The following is a 19,698-nucleotide window of genomic DNA, read 5'->3' on the forward strand; positions in this document are numbered from 1 at the left end:
CAGCTCTTCACTGAAGTCCTCAAAGGACCTCTTTAGAGACAAAAGAATATTAAGCTGGAGCAACTTCTTCACGCCATTGAATTTTGATATTGCCTCATGTTTTGGGCAGCTGATAGACATTCTAGAAAGTAGTCCTAGATTTATTAATGGTTCTCAAAACTTGCCACTGAAAAATAATTTCCATGGTATGACCAGCATGGTAATAGATCTGAAGGTAAATGCAGGTTTTGGACCTTATTGGTTTCTAATATTCAGCTTTAAGAATCAGATTACATGTTTGTTCAATAGCAATAAACTTCCAGAGTTTTATAGACTCATAAAAACACTACAACTGCTTCCATTTATGGCCTGTATATAATTTACTTGGGTAGGTTTCCTCTCTAATGGTGCAGTGCAAGTGATTTGAGTTCTATTAGCTGGAAACAGTACATCTACATTTGCAGAACTCTCATAAATAATTCTGCCTGATGGACAGAATCCCATCCAGACTGTTGCAAGGGGAGGAAGGGTGGGCAGAGGAGTAGGGGAAAGAGAGGAGGAAGAGATGGTAGGAATAAAAAAGGGATGCTAGGACACCACAGAAATTAGGAATTCAAGGATCCTCCTTGTGCTGGTAGTATCAAAATCCCATTTTCCTTCTTAATTTGTGTGATGCTTTGAGCTTGAAATGTATCCACAGTTCATGCCAGACTGCAGGCTGAACTCATTCTGAGCCTTGCAAAGGCTCATTTGAAATGGAATCTCCCAGGACACAAAGAATTCCTGAGTAGTCAGAGATACACTCATCTCCCAGGAAACTTTAAAGCAAGAAATGAATTGTTAGACTGACTTACAGCTAAATGAATTATTTGGTCTCAGGTACAAGAACAGGAGAGCAGTATCTCAGCTTTAAGACCCTTCAGCCATAGCAGAAGGGTCAGCCTGCAGTGGCAGAGGGAGGATGTATAACTGTGCAAACACCCAAAGCAGAGGCAATGCCATCTTTTATGGCTGTACAGCACCTAATGGTTAAATTACTGTGTCAAGATACTGATTGCAAGCAGGGCTCTCTGCCATCTATCACTATAAATGACATTAAAGGTAATGACACTTGATTTTCACAGGAAAACAAATCAATTAAATAACATCAAGTCCTTTTTGATAGAATTATAAAACAAAGGGTTAGAAATTGTGGGTCCAATTTTTTAATGCATAACTGGAGGACACTCAAGGATAATAAAGAACCAGTATAGAATAGCTAATATTTAGACTGTTAGCCATATGACTCCTATATGAAGTTCAGTGGTCTGATACCATTTCTGTGACATAGAGCAGAATAAAAATCCCACTGGCTTTTAGACATTGCTGTGTTGGCTCTGGCTCCAATGACTTTGCAAGTTCCTAGACCTATTTAACCTAGCAAAACAATGGCTCAGAGTTGATATGATTCTTTAAAATATACTAGGTAAGTAAATAACAAGGACCAAAAGGAATATGCAAGCTAGAGAATAAGATCGAAGTTGTCATAAATACATTTAGACTGTAAGGCAGAAAAAAACTTAAATATCTGAGGAATTATCTCATGGAATGACTTTCCAAACAGTACAGTAAGAGCAAGGAGCTTAAATTATTTTAAAGTAAAAAAATAAAAAATTAGGAAAGCTTGTAAAGCAGTATATGGGTCAGCCTAGAGTAATAAATGAAATGGGCAATATGAGTTCTTACATAACTCACTTGCCACTCTACTAGAGGAAAGTGGAGTATGGAAGCTGTCTTGGTTGTTGATTGTTTTTATTTTGCTGATTGTATTTATTTGTTTCATATTTATTCTGCACTGAGCAGTCCTGACAGATATTTTTGTAACCCCATCTACTCTTTTCATAACAGTCAAGCTTGTGTAATGGAAAAAGGATTTATTTCAAAGGAATTTTATGTCAAAAATGGAATCAGACAAGGACTTGTGGACTTGTAACTATTTTGTTCAGCTTTCAATCCTCAGGAATGCTGGCCATAGCTTTCATGGATCATGAAAAAGAAGTACCTGTTTTCTAATGGCAATTGCTACATCCTAGAAGGCCCTATTTTTTTTCACAGCCACAAGCATGTCTTATTATCAGAAGCCAGAGGTCATTTTCTTCTTATTCCAAGCTAGCCTCATAGTGAATGGCATTAGACTCAAAGAAACCAATAAACTGATATTGGTACTGTTCTCTTTCAGCTTTATTCACTCAAGTGTATTGGATAAATGTCACATTACAGCACGATGCCATGTCAAACAGAAAAATTACTCAAAGAATCTGCAAGAGTAAAACCAATTCTTAACTTGGTTGCATCCAGCACAACCAATGCACAGTACCTGACTGAAATGTTATTGTAGAAAGCCATCTATAATAGTTGTCATGAAGTGTTCATATTCAGCACCTATGTTGGACTTTAAGAAAAAAAAAATTACTGCAGTATGTTTAGCTTCAAAAAGGGACACTAAATTAAAACTCTTCTTTATTATCTGTCTTGATTAAAGAGAGAATAAAAGAAGAGTTTGAAAAGTAAAATCCTTGGGTATGGTGTAAAAACTCAAGATACCACACCGGGGCCTTATGGCCAAAAGCATTTCAGAAAACCAAGGGAAGCCAGCATGACTAAACACAGAGGCAAAAAGAGTACTAAAAATACAAAGCAACAATCAAGGTTTAGAGAAATAAGTTCATTGCAGAAAAAAAAAGAAAATACACTTTTTGCAGTTGTTTTTACTGTGGAAGAAGTTGAGGAGATTCCTGCACAAGGGACACAATCAGAGGATCTCTCTTATATTGAAGGAGGTCATGAAGTATATCAAAAGGTATTATAACAAATCACCAAGACCAAAGGATAGTCGCCCAAGAGCATCTGAGAAACTCCACTGTGAAACTGTTGAATTAACAACTGGTGTGCTGTTTTTTTTGTTTTGTTTTGTTTTGTTTCACTGGTGTAAAAATAAATAAATAAATAAATAAATAAAATTAATATATCATGGAAACGGGGAAGGTCCTCATAAATAGTTGTTTAAAGTATACAAAACCTGTGTTGGTAATTAAATGATCAACTTTCATAGGTGATGGTGATTCCTAGTGAAATTAACGGTGAAAAAAAATATATATATGATAACAAAAGACAGTGTCACTGTGTCAACAAGCATGATGCAATTAACAGTGAACCTCTGTGATCCCCAATTCAAAAAGGATAAACTAGAACTTGGAAAAAAAAAAAGGCAGTAAATGTGATGAAATGTTCAAAGTGATTTCTATTCACAGAACAAAACAGCTACATATGCTATAATTCTTCATCCTGAAAGGTATCTGGACAGGAGGAGGCAGAAGGGAGAGATGAGATAGATATCTGTAAAAGCATGAGAGGAAGGGAATGGCCACCTAAGGAATACTTTCTCAGCTATCAGATGGCAGATTCAAAACAAACAAAAGGAAGGAGGTTCTCAATGCAACACAGAGGTACCTTGTGGAATCTGCCACAGGTAATTGTGCAAGACAGAAAGTCTACTTGTATTCAAAATGAGACTGGGCAGGTTCATGTTCCAATGAGGTCTGCGAAATACTAGGTACCTCTTTGGTCTCAGTAGTTCTAGAGCCACAGGTAAGGAGAGGCTTGCTCCACTCATACCTGTCCCTTAGCATCAATCATAACCCCACTTGGAAAGTACGCACTCACCTTAAGACCATTCTGAAACACTCACATCTTTGTGTTAGGTGATTATCAGCAGCAATAGATGCTCTTCAGAGTAGATTTATCTGTCATGACTGTCAAAATTGTCTGCAACCAGGTATTTGTACCGTTGTTACCTATTTGCTGCCTTCTGTGGGTCAAGGTTTTGGACACTACCTATTATTATCCAACAAGCTGAGGAGTTCAAGCAGTTTTGTGCACACTGAAGAGGGAGGTGCCTACCAATGCAAACATTTAGCAAAACTCTAAGAAAATGTCTTGCAACAGCCTTGCTGATCACACCTTTCTGCAACAGTCTTATCATCACAAAGATTCATAGAATCATAGGATCATTAAGGTTGGAAGAGACCTTCAAGATCATCTGGTCCAACCATCACCCTACTATAAATGTCACTCACTAAACCACATCCCTACGTATCACATCCAGCCTTTCCTTAAACATCCCCCCAGGGATGTGACTCAACCACCTCCCTAGGCAACCCTTTCCAATGCCTGACCACTCTTCGGAAGTCTCAGAAACTCCAGAAAGTCCTTTACAGACTTTAAGTAAAATTCTGCTTGGAGACAAATCCTCCAAATGGTTATTAGTTTAACAACATACTGTAAACCTTCATTAATGTCTTCCATAATAAGGAGGAGAAAAAGCTTTAGATCAAGACATTTGAGTCGAACCTTTTTATGATGCTCTCAACTCCTCTAAGGTAAAATTACCCATACCATATGGGAGTCCACAGAGAGTAAATGGCTACATTACACCACAGAAATCTCCATCAGCTGTGATGGACTAACTTTATTGTATGAATCTCGTACTTCAGAACTTCCTTTGGTTGCCTGCCAATTTCAGGAAGGAGTGATCTCTTCATTCATAACCTGGCTCCTGAGAATGTATCCTTTTCTCCTCCCTTCTTCTGAAGCACTGAAAGCTAGGCAGAGAGACACATGCAAGTACATCCGGGATCACATTAAGAGTAGCATTAACATCTTCAGCTACAAGTTCAGTGTTTCTCACTCTTAGGTTCAGAGTTAAAATCATCATCATATATGGAGCTTTTGGGAATTTTCCGTAAGATTTTAATTCTGGACACTTTTTTTTTTTTTCCTTTTTTCTTTCACTTTGTTCTGATCTGTAGGCTGCAGTCCAAAATTAAGGATCATATAAAAACAGTTCACAAGAGTTTCCAAGTTGCAGAAGGGGACTAATTAGCTGTTATGAGAAACAAAGTTGTGTTTTTGCAGTAGAGAATTACTTTTCTGTATTCCAAGGTAGTTGTGTAGTCACAATAAGGAGAAATGCTAAGTAGGTAAGTGGACAGTTACAAAATAAGGTAGAAGCTTGAGAAAAACAGGATGAGCAGTGTGAGAACAGTAAAACAAGGATCACAAGTTCTCAAAACATAAGAAAGGAGAAAGTAAAAGGTTGAAAAAAAGAAAAATTGTACATATATGGTATAGAGGAGCATCGAGTAGCTTGTGAACCTGTAGTACTCAGCCAATGAGGAAACAGGGGAGGTGATCAGGTGTCGGGTAATAGGGAATAAAAGGTTATGATTTGTTTGCTGCAATTTGATGCACTCCTGATTGACAGGATGCCCACCATTGCAATCACGAATAAAATAGCTTCACAGAAGATCCTGTCTGAAGAAAATTATTTGAGATTTTTCTCACACTGTGGCTTGTGTTTCCCTGCTTTGAAGTACTGGACAATGTTATGTGGTGTTTGAAGGACTATGCAACAGAAGCATGCTGAGGATCATTCTGAACCACTACATGGATGCCTAAGCTGGCCCTTTGAACCAAATCCTGGTTTCAGCCAACAAAGAGAGCAGTACTAAAGAGAGCAGATCAATGGAAGCTCTTGTTCTATGTGATCATTAAAGACGTATTAGTATCTGCTGATCATTTTATCTGTTTAACTCCAACAAGAATTCCTAATGAAGAAGAATTTATAAATCAAGAGATTAAAATACAATACAAATTGCATATTAAAATCCTACAAACAATACTGGTAATCTTGACTGGGATTTTTCTGTTGAGACTGGGACATTTCTGACAATTGCTGCCTCTGTAGCAGCCCTAGTGTGTCCCAGTGGTAGATTTATCTTATTTCATCATTAAGTGTTTCAGTATTTCAGCATGATGAAAAATTGAAAGTTATGGCAAAAGAAAACAACAAGATACATCACAGTTTTTGGCAAATATGAAGTGAAGTCAGGTACCTGTGACAAACCATCACAGTGGCCCATCAGCATTGCTGCTACCATACCAGCAAGGGGTGCAGTTTTGTGAGGTTACACTGGAGCCCTTGCCAAGGAGTACAACTCTCTGTGTTAGCTGCTGAATGAGCACTCGATGCAAAAAATACCCTTTCCCCACTTAACAGAGAGCATTTCGACACAGCCTACCCAGTGCAATGATAAAATGATTTGTGTATGATCTGCAGATAGATAAACAAGGGATTAGTGAGTTATTGTACATCTATACAAGGCATACAAGGCATTGGTGGGACTAATATAGGAACAGCATATTTAGTCAAGTGAAAAATTGAAGATAGCACAATGAACAGTGATACTATTATCTGAAGGCTGGAAAATGACTTTTCATGAAACACTGAATGAATTCAATACCTTCTGACTACCAAAAAAAAAAAAAAAAAAAAAGATTCAGAAATTGTTTGCTATATGGTGTGAAAATAACGTCTTAAAGGAGAGAACACAGGAAATTAAAATATGAAAATATGAAAAGCACCAGAGGAAGTGACCATCAGTCAGAAGGTAAAGTTGAACAATTTCCAATTATAAATAACAGTATTAGCAACTTGGAGAGCCTCCTGGTGGGTCAGAATTACAGACTGAATAAAACCTGGATGCTGTTCTGGATGATGGTTTGGTTAAACATAAGCTATCACGCTCACTCCACAGCCAAGTGGACCAAAATCTTTCAATATAAAAAATCAGACTATTATAAGGGTTCTTTCAATCCCTTTGCTTTCAGGGTAAAAGCTATGCATTTTAGATCCAAATGTTATCCTGAAGGAATACTAACACAGCTACTTCAAGCATAGAGCATTTAGAAAATGCCAGAAATGGAAAAATATTCTCTGCAACATCACCTCAGTCCTAAGCACATGCATGAGCTTTAGCAACATGATCACTCTGTTGTTTCTTTCCCATACTCTTGCTTTTTTCCCAAAACATTTTACTTTCTTTGAGGGCAGTGACAGGTTTGCTGCCCTTGGAGTGAGTCAGGGCCAGACAGCTTAAAGCCTGCCACTGCCTGTTCCTCTGGCAGCATCTTCAGTTTCTTCCCAGTGGGAAATTCTAGTATTTCATCTTCTGTTTTATCTCACTTGGGGATGAAGTTTTAAAAGGAAAGTTTGTGTTGAATGAAACTCTGCAGAATCACATGAACCCCAAATGCAGAAACATATTGGATGTGTCTGATAAAAGTAAACTTTCCAATACACCTGCTGCAGACTATTTTTTTCTATTTGGTTGAACTATATATATTTTAAAAATGCCATTGTCCAGTTCAACATTAATTTAATTTTCTGTCTTGTGGAGTCTGTATTGTCATCTGTGCAGCACACTTTAAGGGGCAGAATAAAGAATTGCACACTATACCACCATAAGGACCTGTAGTATAAAAGAGAAATATAAATTCATACGAAGTGAGTCAAAAGCAGTTCTTTGGGAAATAAACATTTCTTTCAGCCAAAAATATCTTCTCCTGCCATATACTTTGACTTTGTGGAAATATCCTTTGATCATCTTACATAAAATGGAGCAAAGACTAGGACACTCTAAAGCCAGAATGTATGTAGAATTACCTAAATGAATCCGTCACTGGCTGTGAAGGGAGCCTGTGGTGATCAAGACCCAGCTGATCTTCAGATGTTTAAAGCAAGAGGCAACTTTCATAGAAAGTGGGCACTGAAAGAAAGCATAATAAAAGGTTAAGGCATGTTCCCTGAGCACTGCCTGGGAATTCTGAAGGACCTGAAATTGTCCACTGTTTGTCTCATCGACTCTCCCAACTTTGAGCTTCTGCAAATATAAGGCTGTAGAATTGCTTGGGATTTTTTGTTTATTTTACGGAAGTATGGGATTCACCTGTAAGAGTGAACCTAAAATTAGTTGCCAAACTCTCAGCTATTTATTTTGGGATCCCATATTTCACATGAAGAGAAGAAGGCATGTTAATGGAAAGATAGCAGGATCTGGTTTTGATACTTATTCTGTGTTAAGATAAATCCTACCCTAAACTCCACTGACTCTATTAACTAGCTCTCTGCTGACTTACAAGCACTTGAAAGTAAGATTAATCCTGTGTAGGTTGGTACTTCTGGATGCGGAGAAGCAGTGACCACACAGCTATGAAAAACATTAGCGTGACCTTCTTTGGAAGCACACACATAACTAAAAACATCAAAGTACTCAGGAAAGTCAGGTCAAAGAATCAAAAGGCAAGCCAAAAGCTGTTTGAAAATTTGGCTTATTTTGACTTTAATACTTTTCTGTGCATCACTTACCCCTGGGTAAAATGAAGGCATTACCGTCAAGTTCAACCGTCCGCTATACTGTGAAAATATATTCATTAAACTTTGTAAAGAAAGAAGATTTTATGGTGAAGCACCAGAGAAAAGCCCCGTAAGAAATTAATAATTCTGTATTCAGTGCTGTATGCAGTAAATAATGCATTGAGCCACACGCTGAACGATGAGACTAAATGAAATATTGAAGAGTTGCTCTTTCAGCAAGCAAGTCTATTCTGTGCGGCAGGGATTCTGTCTAAAGAGAAGTGATCCCATATTTAGGACTGTATTACAGTGCATGCACACTGGGACACTAAATGAAAAATTTGCAGGTATCCTTAAGTCTGACATTTCCTAATTTTTGAGTACTTGACTTTGTGACCTTGAAAATGGGTTATTAAAATGATGCTAGTCTTTTTTTTTTTTTAATGCTATTTCCCTGTTTTGGTTTGTTTATTTTTTATTTCTTCAGTAGGCACCAGACACCTGTTTTACAGATGGTAGCAGAGACAGGTAATCCCTAGCTGGGACCTGAAGGGCAGCTCAAAAACTTGAGCTGGCTGGGGAGTATATGAAATTGGACAAGAGAGTGACATAGGTCACACAGGGGGGCAATCTTATTCTCTGTATTACATAGGGATAACTTATCTGACCATCCTAGTCCAGCATCAGTGAAAAACAGAGGCTTGAAAGCCACCAGAATCATAGCACAGAACCACCAAAATTCTTAATCACAAACAAATTTGCTTTTTGTCTTAAACATATATAAAGTCCAGTTTTCCATGAGTACACAAAGCCTGATTGTTGTTGTTGTTGTTTTTTGTTTCGTTTTGTTTTGTCTCTGTAGCTCTGTAGGCATCACAGCTTCAGGATATGCTCATTTTTAAAACAAGTGCAAGCCTAGCGCTTGTTTGGATTGTAGAACTAAGACATTAGGTATGCTCAGTACTAATCTGAATGCAATTTACACGAATAACCAGCCAGAGAACTGCACACTCTCCTGCCTTTCCCTTCCAAGGTGATAAATGTTCTTACATGTCTCAGGGATTGCTCTTCATTTTTTAAGATAAATAAAGGTTTATGAAGAAACATCAGTTTTACATGAAAAACTCTATTTTGCCTATAACTTTTGTCATTATTGTATTTGCACTTCAACTTTGCATTAAGCCCCCGCATTACCACACCATGGCACATTACTCATCCTCCTACATGTCTAACGTGCAGTCAGAAAAGCAAGAACCCTCTCTGCCTTCTGCATTTCCCCTCCTCTCTCCTTTCTGTCTTTTCCCGTGTTCTCCATTGTGTGCTTGCGGATCTCCCAGTTCTTACCCCATTCTTTGTCGCCTTCCTCCTTTCCCTTCTGGTCCTCTGCAGTTACCGTTCAAGCCCACACTTCTTCCTGACTCCCACCTGGAAATCTCTGTGATGGAGCGGCATTGATGGTTGGGTCCTGGGCTGCATTAAAGATGTAGGAAGAGACCCTGGTATTAAGCATGAATAAAGAGGCACGGTGATTCTTCCTCACAATACTTTGAAGGCCTTAGGTGTGTAGAGATCTCCTGCCCTTCCTCCCTCCAGATGTTCTGCCAGCTCACTTCTACCTGTCTTTCCTTGCTGAGCTGCTAGGCCCATGCCGGGCCCGATGGCCTCCCCCCTGTGCATTCCACCAGACGGCTTCCAGCAGCAACTGTTTAGGCCTGGGTGCAGCAGGAGGATCCTGCAGGTGGCTTTACTAATCAAAACACAACAGCCTCCACAAGGTATTACCCTGCCAGGACGACTTGAAGTCAGGCTCAGGGGCCTGCATGCAGAGCCCTCCCACAGCCCACAGAGCTGGCAGCAAAAGCCATTGGGTGGACACCCTCAGCAGCACAGCCCCTCCACCCCTTTGTGTTTCAGTCACAAGCCAGCAGGCCACCTCCATGCTGTCAGCTCGGTGCTCTTTGCATTTGGCTCCTCAGACCAGGTTCCCCAAACATCCACATGCTGGTTCATGTCAGTTTGGCACTGCCCTGTGGCCCTCAGCCCCATGTCTTCACCTACCAGCATGGAGACATGTTCGCAGCTGCCTGTTACAGAAACACACCTCTACAGGGGCTCGTTTTCCTTGATGTGATGTGTGGGGGAAGATGTTCCTGTGGTTACAGAATTAGCATTACAGTCAGCAGCCTGAGTGTGCTTCTTGTCCACATCAAAAATATTTCCTATAACCCTAGAGAGAAGCAGGCCTCATTATAAGAACCTTACAATTTCCAGAGACCAGAGAGGAGTGTGAGCAAACAGTCTGACCTAGCTGCCGAGTTGCTAGAAGTGTAAAATGAAGTAAAAGGGGTACAGCCCTTAACATTACTGTGTCTCAGCTTCCTGTTCCATGGAAACAAGCTTTATAGCTTTCCCATGGTTGAGCAGTGGAAGTTTCACTGTTAGATACCAGCTCCTGCACCCAGTAGGCCAGACCCAAATAGATGATCTTTATCTAGATCCACATTGAAATCCATAACCATTAATTTAAAAAATATAAATATCACATATTCATTATTTTTCCTGTCATGTTTCTCTTCCAATACACATTCATACATAGAAATGAAAGAACAACTAATGTGTCTTTAGTTACTGTGCTTGTCTGTTTTCCAATCATAATTCCTGACCTGCTTCAACAACCAGAACAAACATATTTGCTTTTGATAAATTAAAATGGTTTGGTGTGTTTCTTTATTACATTTTTTTATTATTATTTTTATTTATTATTTTTTAAGTGTTTTCCTTACAGCGATTCTCTGCTTGTGGCTCAGTGGTTATCTAATCTGGTGCCAGAGTAACTGCCCTACAGAGGATTCAGACTGTGATTGTAATCTGATGTTTAGCATCTGAAAGTGAGCATAGAAGTTATAAACCCAAGCACAACTGGCAGAGAAGAATAGGACCTTGCAGTGATCCAAGGGGAGAAGGTAAGGAAGCTCTCCAGTAGTGATGTTGGCAGGCTGGACAGAAGGATGCAGTTCTTCCAACACACCTACCAGGAACTGATGGGCAGGAACCACCCAGCAGCATGCCTCAGCAGAGTGGTTCAGACTAACAGGATGCATATTGCAAGTGAGTAGCTGTGTCTCCAGTACTCAGAGGCTTTGTTTATGAGATGTGGAAAAGCCTGGGATCATCAATATTTGATGTGGAAAGAGAAGATATAAAAGTTTTCATCTTGGATAGAGACAGAGGAAATAATCTCTATCATGGACACTCAAAATGGAATTAATTTCTCCTAATATGTCTACTGTGAAGACACCTACAGATAAACCTGTCTTTATTGAATGCTTTGAGATCCAAGGAGGGAAACAGGCATTTTTAGGATGTGAGGCAACTGCTTTGTATGCCTCCTCTAGGATGAGTTCCAGAGCCCACAGCTCTGACCACATCCATTGGCCAGAGTGACTCCCTTGGAGTCAGCTGCACTTAGTGGGGTCTTGATTCAAAATCTGTTTTACCCCTCACACTAGTGCTCCAACAAGGCTGGAGCAGAAGCTTATAGAAAAACCAATAACTTCAGAATTGCAAGAAAGAAAACTGGACACCCTTCCATGCCAAAAAAAATAAAAAAAATCAATCTGTTAGACTCTTCTCCTTGCATCAGGGAGTGTTTTTGTTTGTTTGTTTGTTTGTTTGTTTGTTTTTAATTAAGCAGGCATAATTCCAGAACCATTTCTACCATTACTTCAGTAATCTTGTAGATAAGGATGAAAGATGTTTCCTCTACTTTGTCCCAGAGAAAAAATAAATAAATAAAAAATTAACTGGAGCTTGTATTTGTTGCAGCTATCATCAGTGCCAAAAATAAAACAAGAGCAAGGAAGTACAGGACGAAGACTTAAGAAAGCCATGTGGCTAGGGCGGTCACTTCCTACCTGGTAATGCCGGAGTGCTGAGTTTGTCTTGCATGGTGTAGGTCTGCAGCAGTGGGACTGATGTCAAAGAGTTGTACCTCAGGAACAGCAATGCACATATGTGCCATCCAAGGCTGAGTCAAAAGTAACAATGCCAGGACTAGTGACTGGACTGGACATCAGGCTGTGTGCAGGTAGGCTGAAAGTGCATTGATACACCTAAGCTCTCTTAGAAGTTAAAAACTGCTGACAAAATGCCTAAAGCAAGAGCACACAAACATCCCAACAAGTATGTGTGGTCCATTCCCCAGGCTCTGTACATATGTTCTGATGTTTGTGAGATTTTAACAGTCAGCATCCAAGACACTTCACAAGATGGACAAAAGCCCGTGTATAGTAAAGAAAACCCCACTTGGGACAACCCCACTTGGGACAACATCCCTAAATACAGGCCTGGGGAGCAATGCCAGCTACATAGTATCTCAGCAGATGCCAGCATGGCAGCACTAAGGCAGGGTGCATCATTTGCTCCTTAAGCAAACTCAGAGCTGTGCTCTGCTAGGCAAGGAAACCTCTCCCCCTCCTTGGAGCAGAGCTATTTCCTAAGCTGCCTTTGGGAAAAGCACTGATTATAAGTCAGTAGGAAACACCATGGAGAGGAAATTGCTAAGTGCACCCAAGTGACTGCAGCACATTACTGAAACTGCAGCACAGTGCTATGAGGCTGAGACAGACGGGGAAGTCACCATGCAGAGGGGGATTCCCAGCAGAAGGCTGAGCAGGTAATGAATGCTGCAGTGTGTGCAAACTTGGAAAGATACCGTTTGGCAGTGAGAGACTGCAGTCCATGAACTGTCAGCTGGGCACATGGAAATCACCTGAGCAGACTTGTTCAGTCCTAGAAGTGGGAACCACTTGGGCATGACCCTGGATCTGCGAACTGTGGTCTGGAGGACACTCGGTGATAACAACTGCAGGTTATCAGCTGCAATAGGGCAGCAGTAGGTCTGATGTGCAGGGTGTGAATATGCTGCCCTGAAGTGCATACATAAAAATGGATATTGGAACATTCCTCCACTGGATAGTGCTCATTTCTTTAAATTAACATTTTTGGAGGTTCATAGAATCGTAGAATATCCTGAGTTGAAAAGGACCCACAAGGATCATTGAGTCCAACTCCAGGCTGGAGGTTTATTAACTTCAGAGAAAATTGTCTTTGTTTTCTCAGGTCTAGGATGGCATTTTTGCACTGGGAGAAGTTTCTATTGTGGAATTACTGATGGCACAGTAGTGAGGGCATTCGTGCAGATTAGAAAGGCTGCAAGGCCAGATCCTCACAATAACTTCGGTCATCAGCCTGGGACTCAAAGAGAACTCATGAGTCTCTGAAGCAGAAACAAAACAACTCAGTCCAAAGTGGGAATCAGCATAAGATGCTGCTCCTTGATATCACAAACCATCAGAAGCAAGTCAGCATGGCAGAAAGCAAAGAACCTTTTATGAAGTAAAGTGACTGGAAGCAATCCCTTCCTGCCAGATCTGGACTCACCTTTGCAGAGGATAGGTGGAAGATACAAACAGGGACTGAAGGGTTTGACAGGCAAGGCTGGACTCACTGTGCAGCAGAGAGCCACTGGCATCACCCCAGAGTCAGGAGACCCCAGAAGTTTTGCATTGAGCAGTGCACATCCCAGCATGAACACTGTTCTCAGCAGAGTGAGAATGATGAGTTAGCATTGTTTTCAGCCAGCTTACCTGGCCAACCACACCTTGCCAACATGGCTCAGAGCAGCAAGCAGTCCGGAAGTCTGCTGCAGATAGGACTTAAGAGAAGGTGAGGAATCTGTGGAATAATTTTCAGTAATGGGCACATCTGAAGGACACCCTTGTCCAGGAACCATTATCATCTTGCCAAACACCAGTGAGACTCCCACTGCTGATCATCAATTTAGACTGAATAGAAAAAATTTTGTGTGTGTGTGTGTGTATGTGTGAAAAAGAGAAAAATAAATCATAACAGCAACAAACACACTCCCATCTAACATATGATTACATTTCAAATGTAATTACAGATCCTTCCAGAGTATGCGGATGTATTTAGTCTCACAAAGCAGAGCTAATTTATTCATAAGCAGATCTGCAAGGCTGCACAGGCAGAATCCACTCCATATTCAAGGGGATTATTAAACTGGTGGGTGTAGAGGGTTTCTTTGCAAGAGTCTCCAGTGCATAGATACAGCAGGCAGCTGAATGAGAGAGACACGAATGACAGGCAGGCAAGGGGACCTATTTGCATGATGAAGAAATTGTCACAATGACAGCCCCAAACTGGCAGCATTTCAGAGGAGAGAATGGCTGCACAACAGTGCAAGGGAAACATCTCTAGACACAGGGAGACAGCCCTGCAGAGATTTATACCATGGCAGAGTACATGTATATCTGTGCTCTCCATCAGGCTGTGGTCTCAAATCTGTGGGATGTCTGGCAGGTCCTCCTGCTGGAGCCCTTTTGGTACATCTGGAAGCCACCCAGGAACATACAAACAGCGGAGAGTCAGCACCTCCAGGCATGTTGGTGCTGCCACCTCTATGCTGCTTGGGCAGCCAGAGGGAAAAAAAAAAAAAAAAAAAAAAAAGAGCTGAGAGGTGATAAGGAGCTTTTTTAACTGCATCTCAGCAGCTCCTGACCCTGTGCATGTTCCTAATCTGCTCCAGTCATCAGTGATTTCAGGAGACTTGGTTGATTTTGTATTGGAGCAGAATAATGGAGACATTTGAAGGTGTAGGGGAAATAAATGCAGAGTGGAAATAAGTGCAGAGAATAAATGGCTGATTGGCCCCGCTGACTCTGTTTGCTTACTGGGTCAGGGCTAGCTGCAGGGAGATGAGAAGCTGCTTCTTTCCTCCTTCCAGCTCTGGGCTGCTGCTTCCCTGCAGAGTGCCAGTGGTACATTGATCTGAGCACAGCAGCAGCAAGTGGCGATAAAGGCTAAGGGAGCTGGCCAAGGTGAAACGTAACCTCAGCAGTCCCAGATTATGTGTTCAGAAGGGCTTCTCTCCCACCAACCTCAAACAATGAGCTGTGCCGAGACAGGCAGATTTCCTTTTCTTGTTTTTACAGATTAATACAAGGAAAACCAGTATTTTTTTCTTTTCTCTTTCATTTCCCTTTTTTTTTTTTTTTTTTTTTTTAAACCTGTAGATTCTTGAAACTTTCTCAACTTTGGAAAAGTGATAGAGCTGAAAAATAAAAGTGAATTTGTCACAGTGTCACTTTCATGAATTGAAAACATTTGTAAAGTTACACAGTAGAAAATGTGCAAAAAGGACAAAAAGCATGCTTAATATTCTTCATGAAACAGAGGAAAAAAAAAAAAAAAAAAAAAAAAAAAGAAGAAGAAAAACCTTAAACCAATGTGGTACATGTTGAAAGTATGTCCTGCTGAAGGAAGTGACAGAGTGAAAAATGGATCTAGCCCAAATTTCTCAAGGGAGAAACAACTCCTGATTCCTGCTTTCTTACAAAACTGTTCTTCCATTTCCCAGAGTTCTGTGGCCAGCCAGGAGAAAGAGTTGTTCTGTGTGGTTCCCATTCTGCCCAGTAAGGAAGGGGAAAGAAAATCAGATTCTGCCCATAATCACAGTACTGTGGTGAAGCCAGGCAGATCTGCAGCTCAAAAACATGGCTTTGACCGCCCAGGTGGACATAAGAGGAGTTTTCCTGCTACCTGGTGGAGGGCAAATGGGAACATCTGCACACAACGTGAGATGCATTTTGGAAGTCTCATCTTTTGATGAAATACTGCTAAAAGTTTGTCCAGAGGGACTTACCACATGTAGCCATGTGTGGCTGAAGAGCTGCTTAAGGTGTATGAGATGATGAACCCCTCAAACAGCAGGGATAGGGAAAGGGCCATCAAGAATAGGAGAAAGGAAAGAGATGTCACTGTGTTTTTCTCTCTTGCAGTAAATACAAGGCGATAGTTTTATGTTTGCTGAGTGACTCTGTTAACATGGACTGCTGGAAGGACAAGCCTTGCAGGACAGCCAGCAGCAGTGGATTCACAACAGTTCTGCAGCTGGTGAAGGCTGGCTGTGTTAAGACTGCTGTGAGCAGGGACCAGAGCCAGCCCTGCTGTGCCTGATGTGGGTGGTGCTTCAGGCTGACCCTCAGCAAAGACAGGTTGGAAAGCCCTTGGGAACATCCTGTAAGGAGGAGAAACCAAGAGACTAACTCCCCAGGGGCCTGCAAAGAGCTAGCAAAGCACAGCAGGGTAGTACAGGGCATGGACTGGTCCCTCTGCAAAGTGCACATAGACGGGGTAGTAGGGCTGGATGACTGGTGCTGGGGGAGCAATGTTAGCCACTGCTGATCCATCAGGCATGCAGGTATTTAATAGTTGCCACCCTTTCTGAAGAAATAATTTATTGATTTTGATCAATCTTGATTTAAAACTTGATTGAACTTGATTAAAAACTTGATTGAAGTCTTGATTTAAATCCCTCTTAGTTTAAACACTTGGACATTCGTGGACTCGCACGTCCACCAAGTCGCTCAGGACCACGCATGGGGACCCAGCTCCTTGGAAGCCAAGGACAGGGATCGTGAGATCATGGCAGCCCTGTCCTATCAGGGGTATTGTGACCTGCAGTAGTGCTAGGCAACTGCCATATGTCACTGCGGGGCTCACAGCCACAGCCTCAGTCACCCTCAAGCCAGAGCTGGCCCCAGACCAGACCTGCAGCTCTCACCAGGGTTCTGGGGCACCAGTGCAGGTGGGCTCGAGCTGGATGGTCTTTAAGGTCCCTTCCCACACCAGCCCTTCTCTGATTCTGTGCTGGAGGCACTGCACAAGGAAGATGGGGTGGTGTGCTGATGTCTGAAAAAAGCAAACAACAAAACTAAGAGGCGGATTCAAACTAACACAGCTGGTAGGATTGAAGGAAAGACCAAAGAAAGAAAAGGTCACAATGAAAAGAAACAACCAAACAAAACAAAATCCAACAAAAACTGTCTATTCCATTGTTACAGGGTTGGGAACCTACATGGATGTACACAAAAGTACTAGAGCAACAGCCCTGGAGGAGTCTGAGGCAGCAAGCTGAGGTTTCAGCTCTGTTCAGAGAATGCCAAAAGGAAAGGCTCCAAGAGATACTTGGCAGAAGCCGAAAGGGGCAAAGAGGACCGGACCTCAACTGGGGAGCCTGCGTGCAATTTCAGGTAATCTGTGAGTTCTACAGGACATGCAGAGACAAGCAAGTAAGAAATAACAGACAGGTATAGAACTCAAGCCAGATCTAAGGCAGGTAAACCAAAATTTTCCTAAGTACAAACTCCTGCAGGCAAATGTAGCTACCCGGCATGTAAAACCTCCAAAGTAGCCTTAATTGCCTGTTGCCTGTCCTGGAGATATCCCTAGAGATATGCGAGTTTGATATGCAGAGAGAAAAAATGTGTGTTGGCAGAAGGAAAAACCTTTTGCAGAAGCATGCCGAGGTGAGAAGGCAAGGGTAGCTACCAGGCATACGCTTAGCAGGAAAGTTGGCCAGACTTGTGGCGTCCCTCCCCTGAAGGGCTTTGCAGGTACCCAGAGCTAAATCTGTGTCAGCAAGAAGCCCAAACATTTGCAGAAGCTTCGTGGAGGAAGCAATGGTGGCTTGCAGGCATGCAGCTAGCTGGAAAGGAGAGGCAAACTCTGCAGAAAGCTAACGTGGAGGGGTCCTGGGCTGGCATTGGCAAGCAATTCTGCATGTGGAGCTAGCCCAGAAGATTTGGAAAATGTGATCAGCGAGGAAAAGCGAAGGTACCCTGGCAGGTACCTCTCTCCAGAATTGGGCCAAGATCTCAGGTAGCTCCCCTGAAGCAATCTGCGGACAGGCTGCCAAAGTCAATCTGCGTGTGGACGTAGGCACAAACTTTTGTCAAAGGAGATCAAGAGAAGGCAAGAGAAGCCTGTTGGCATGCAGCTCCCTCCAAAATTGGCCAATGCTCTTGGGTACCTAGCCTGAAGGGGTCTGAGGACTAAATGCACAAGTCAGTCTCTGGAAGAGGCCAAAAACTTCCCCAAGTATGCCTGGGAGGAGGAACGGGTAGCTACTGGGCATGCACGTAATTGCCAATTTGACTGAAATTGAGGTAGCGACCCCGGACGGGTACACTGCTGTAGTCCAGGAGTAAGGCAGGGAGGCCAGACTTTTTGCTAAATGCAATCTGGTGGAGGCCAAGGGAGCTCCCGGGCATGTAAACCCTCCAAAGTAGCCTTAATTGCCTGTTGCCTGTCCTGGAGATATCCCTAGATATATGCGAGTTTGATATGCAGAGAGAAAAAATGTGTGTTGGCAGAAGGAAAAACCTTTTGCAGAAGCATGCCGAGGTGAGAAGGCAAGGGTAGCTACCAGGCATATGCTTAGCTGGAAACTTGGAGGAGGTGGAGAGGTTGAGGGTCCTCAGGGAAGGCGAGTGGGAGACAGAGCTGTGGGGTAACTCCCTTAGAGGCCTTAAGGAGAGGTAGTGGGGTTTGGCGCCCCAAAGGGGGGTGGACCCCCTGCCCTTCTGAACATAGGGAGGGAACCTCTGAGGCGAGGAGGAATGGAAACAGGTCACTGCTCGACATTGCAGACAACTCCCCTCCCCAACTGCCTCCACAAAGAAAGAATGAAGGGTGATTGTTGCGTGCAATTTCAGTTAATCTGTGAGTGCTACGGGACACGCAGAGATCGGGAGGCAACAGCTAACAGACGGGCATGCAGCTTGTGCCAGAACTAACACCGAGGGCGCTGCTAGGACCCGGCAGCCCCCATGAGGGCGGCTGAGGAGGCAGAGGCAGAGGCAGCAGCGCCCCCTCCCCAGCCGTTAAAAATCCGCCCAAAGAGGCGCGAGCGCTGAAGGCGGGAAACAGGTGAGGGGCGGTGGTTTGCGCTGAGGTGAGGCAGGGCGGCACGCTCCGCCCCACTCACAAGAAGAAGTTTTCTGCCGGCTGCCTGCCTGTAGGTAAACCGCTATGATCCTCACGAGGCAGAGAGCTCTTTTTAGACGGGCTGCAGCCACCCGGACTGAACGCCCGCTCAAAACTGTGGTGGCTCGGGTCTCTGGGTGCAGGGAGTGCCTGAGGGTGGCAGGGACGCGGTGTGTATGAGGTGGCTGGCGTGCTCAGCCTGGTGGCGGAGCTCAAGGAGGAGGTGGAGAGGTTGAGGGCCCTCAGGGAGGGCGAGCGGGAGACAGAGCTGTGGGGTAACTCCCTGCAAGGCCTGAAGGAGAGGTAGTGGGGTGAGGTGCCCCAAAGGGGGGTGGACCCCCTGCCCTACTGAGCAGAGGGAGGGGACCTAGGAGGTGAGGAGGAATGGAAACAGGTCACTGCTTAACATTGCAGAAAACCCCCCTCCCTACCGTCCCAGCCTTCCTGGGTGCCCTTATGCAACAGGTTTGTGGCCCTGGAGCACACCCCCCACCCTCCGAGCTCTCCCTTTTTTCCTCACTGCAAGTTTTTTCCTACCATGAATTTTTTTCCCACTTCCTCCTAACACTTTTATGTTCTAAGCTTATCTGTCCCACCCTGGGATGACAATTGGCATGATTTGGGCAAAAAGTTGAGTA

At 42.9% G+C, this 19,698-nt stretch overlaps 1 protein-coding gene and 1 long non-coding RNA gene across 10 annotated transcripts in view; one reads left to right on the forward strand and one right to left on the reverse strand.

Annotated features, from left to right (window-relative positions):
- LOC139998821 (uncharacterized) overlaps nucleotides 1-10,737 on the reverse strand; it is a 31,918-nt gene extending 21,181 nt beyond the window's left edge. Inside the window, exons 1-2 of the long non-coding RNA XR_011803807.1 lie at nucleotides 9,557-10,737; nucleotides 7,523-7,625 (exon numbers count right to left, since the gene is read on the reverse strand). This is a non-coding gene — a long non-coding RNA (uncharacterized lncRNA). The remainder of the gene's footprint in view (nucleotides 1-7,522; nucleotides 7,626-9,556) is intronic.
- Nucleotides 10,738-16,645: 5,908 nt separating this feature from the next.
- The window catches only part of LOC119718632 (uncharacterized), a 145,485-nt gene continuing 142,432 nt past the window's right edge, over nucleotides 16,646-19,698 (forward strand). For 5 of the 9 annotated variants that reach the window (XM_072024335.1, XM_072024342.1, XM_072024341.1 and 2 more), the window contains exons 1-2: nucleotides 16,646-17,036; nucleotides 17,137-17,325. The gene's annotated coding sequence lies outside the window, so the exon portion shown is untranslated. Of the gene's footprint in view, nucleotides 17,037-17,136; nucleotides 17,326-17,423; nucleotides 19,096-19,698 lie in introns of those variants that run through there. The other 4 variants (XM_072024346.1, XM_072024336.1, XM_072024337.1 and 1 more) reach the window with 4 other exon arrangements.

The sequence above is a fragment of the Anas platyrhynchos genome, chromosome 16 (genome assembly GCF_047663525.1).
Source record: "Anas platyrhynchos isolate ZD024472 breed Pekin duck chromosome 16, IASCAAS_PekinDuck_T2T, whole genome shotgun sequence".
In the NCBI taxonomy this organism is placed as follows: Eukaryota; Metazoa; Chordata; class Aves; order Anseriformes; family Anatidae; genus Anas; species Anas platyrhynchos.